Source organism: Nymphaea colorata, chromosome 1, assembly GCF_008831285.2.
Source record: "Nymphaea colorata isolate Beijing-Zhang1983 chromosome 1, ASM883128v2, whole genome shotgun sequence".
NCBI lineage: Eukaryota > Viridiplantae > Streptophyta > Magnoliopsida > Nymphaeales > Nymphaeaceae > Nymphaea > Nymphaea colorata.
In genome coordinates, this window is record NC_045138.2 from 9,961,747 (window position 1) to 9,965,596 (window position 3,850).

Genomic DNA, 3,850 nt, shown 5'->3' on the forward strand with positions numbered 1-3,850 from the left:
TTGTGCATGTGATTATGTCAGATATACTCAACAGCGATATATAGCGCGTGGTCTGATTCTCACGTATCATCTAAACTATGGGGGAAGAATCCAAGAAAACTATAGAATGATTTTAATAAGAAAAAATGACAAAAAATTTGTTCGTACCAAGAAATTGAAACTTAATGAAATGCATGCATATCAAATGGTTAACCTTTTTAAGTTAACATGTTAAAATAATCACTGGCTTGCTACAATTGGTTTCAATCAAAATCGAGGTGCAATTTGCGGACGTTTCTTTCCTCATTTTTTGTTACAGGGACAATGTTGCACTTTCTGTGTTGCGGTGTTCAAAATTTGTTCGTGGGGGTCTCTAATCAAAATCGAATGTTCCCATTTGTTCTAGTATTAATCTTTGACTCCAACTGAAGGATATCTCAAAAATCCTATGAATAGGTAAACTAAAAGGTATTTCAAATATACAAGCATGTTTGAACATTTAAATTTATTATACTAATAAATTTTCCTTGTTTCTTTGTTGGTACAATTCAGTAGCTTGTCATTTAAGAATCTTGTGAACCTCTTCGATGGAAACTATTATTCTAAGTTCATTTTTTCCGTTTATCTGTAATTGTTTCCCTCAAACAGTATCTTATTAATTTAAGCAATTATAACTAAAATCGTTTATATTAAATTCAAAAATAACGTATCAAACAATTTATTGCCTTTTTAGTATCTCAAACTGGTCAATCTAAAACTAAAGATCTGTCCTAAGCAAATTAAGTTTACAATATGTTGGCAACAAGGTGGAGATCAGAGAGGGAACAAAATGGATTTTAAAGATTGTGTTAGGTCAGAATCAAATGGGATACAATAGGAAAAAAAACAAAAACTTCAAATCAGATCCAGGCCATTTACAGATTTGTACTCCGAGATGGACACAATGTATATCGTTTCATTGATGGCAGTCCGACTTGAAATCTTGTAAAGATTTGGAGATGCTGCACTTATAATGGTGCTTTTCCTTTGTTCTCGGATCGGCACAGTTGAAAATTTTTTGATCTGATAATTTAATATTCGATTCCCATGGTTTCATATACATGCCTGTGAAACACAATCTAAAATTGCCTTAAGCCCAAGTAGGACGGGCTCCACATGCATCAAGTGCAAAGGATGATATGGAAATAATTTATGGATCTCATATAACTTGGTTAAATTTGAAATAAAAGGTGCTTTTATTTCCCTCTCGAGATCTAACCTAACGGTCCTAACCTGAGATTCCCAACTTTGGATCGGACGTTTATCTGATCTTCAGTTCAGTCAGGTCTTTTATATAACACAAAAACCAACCCCAAAGAACTTTGATTTTGGCATAGATCTCTAGTCAAATCACAAAATTCTGCAGCGTCAGTACTCAAACTTAAAATGTAAGGCTTTCAAATTCAGTTATCTAAAGTTCTGTCATTAGATTCTATCAAAAGCCAAAGTTCTACTAAATCCCAAAGTATGTAAATATCACTTTGGTTAATAGCCATTTTTGCATTGAATCTTTCCATTTTTGGAGGGATTGAAATTACACTATGAAATCATTTCCTTTCCCCTGCATCCAAAACATGTTTTGTTCTTTTCTTCTTCTTTCCTTCCTCTAGGAAAATGTCGAGACTTGAAAAGAACTCCAGCTGCTGAATATCCTTTTAGCATATTACATTAAGGAACCCGTTCAATTATTACTTTTGCAGATACAAAGGGATGCAACTGTCAACTTTAAACACAAGCAAAATTCAAAAGGAGAGACAAAAATTGAAAATCTTTCATGCGTTTAATTTATTCAAATGACAGCTAACAATTTAGATGTGTTACTGCCTTTAACAAGGAGTTTCTTAGTCACATCCATACATTCTAGCCTCCTAGTTCATCTTCATAGTTCTTTTCGTTTTGGTTTATGTATGATAACCTCAAATTGCTATGGTTGCGCACTTAAATAATATAGTACTCAATTTGTATAATAAGAAACAACAATACTTGTACTGACTAAAGTACATCATGATAATACAAACCGTAGCCTACATTATAACTTTTGATTTTTATTTTCTATGCTTTTCTGATGTGATCTTATGAGGACATAGGCAAGCATCAGAGCTCGTTTTGACAACCCTTAGATTTTGTTCCTTATCAAAGGAAACCATGCATTAATCAAAAGAAGATTGTTTACACCAACATGTTAGATTTTGTTCCTTATCAAAGGAAACCATGCATTAATCAAAAGAAGACTGTTTACACCAACATGGATTTTGTGATTCTCAATTATTAATAAATCATTATAAGTTGTAAGGTTGTGGTAGTTTGGTTCTAGTTTTTCCAGCTCCGTAGAGACTGTATCTTGGCAACACATCGTATTTGAGTTTAATCTGCCATGTGTGGAAGTTATCTTCACCAATTAATGACGATGACATAGTTCATATTATCACATGCTTTCCTATCACTTCCAGTGAAAAGTTGCTGAGAGAGGCTCCGTAACTCTACTGCAAATGATTTAGCTGTACAAACGGATACAAGGGAAAAGCCAAGGAATGCAGGGCATCATTAGACAGTCAGACCCTTGGCGGACCAAGACACAATCGCCCTTAACTATCAAGAAAGTCACTATTTACCATAGGTGCCTATGCCTCCGATTCTGGGATTATCCCAGCTCATAAGCGTTGTCCAGCTCTCTACTGTTAGTTTATACGCAAGTACATGCATATATATGTATACGTGTATGTTTCAACATACATAATATATGTATATATATCTACACACACACACATATATATATATATAACACATAATCCAATATATTGCAGTCCTATCTACTTAATATACATAAGTATATGTGTTATATATATATATATATATATATATATATATATATATATATATATATATATATATATATATATATATATATATATATATATATATATAACACATATACTTATGTATATTAAGTAGATAGGACTGCAATATATTGGATGTTTGTGTTTTTTTTTTCTAGCTGTTGGAAAGTTCTTAGAATTTTTATGTATACCAAATTAAAAATTTTCAAAACTATAAGCATATTCTATATTCTTCCCAAATTGTGAGGAGGCCACATGGCCCTGCCAGCCCCCGTTCACTCCACCAATTAGTCTAACATCAATGTTATGGTTTTTAAAGTCAGTTTTGTTTGATTGCTTTGTATGAATAATATTCAGTTTTCATTGAGAATTGTTCTCCTCAATATACTTGTATGAGAAGATTCTTTTGGTGATTGGTACAATTAACATGGTATCAGAGCCAGGGGCTTTATTCGATCTGATTTTCTCTTGTTTCTCCAAGCTGACTTGAAGTTTTTGCTTACCAATTGTTTAGTGAATTTACTATTCGAAGTTCTGTCGTTGTTTTTATGTCTTGCTAGAAATTTTTTGGTTGTTGGTGCTTGCTGTTATGGCGAACAATAATCTAATCAATATTTATTGAAGAAATCGATATTTAAGCTTACGCTTCTGCCTACTAACTTTCAATCGTTGGATTAGAAGGAGTGAGGGGATTCACATTGGCAATTGGACTTCATAGCTTGATTAATTTTGCAGCTGAATTTGCTCCAAAACCTATAAGTTCATCAACTTTTTTGCTGTCTTCAGATTAGTTGTAGGTAATATGGATGAGAAAGTCTCTACAATTACCTTTCTAAAACTCACTTCTACTAATTATGCTCAATAGGTTAGAACCATGAAGCTTTTGATTAGATGTAAGAGTCTTTGGGGATTAGTTAATGGGACCAAAATAGAACCTCAACTAATATTGACTAAAGTGCTTGATGGTAAGGCCCAAAAATTAGAAGATAGTGAAT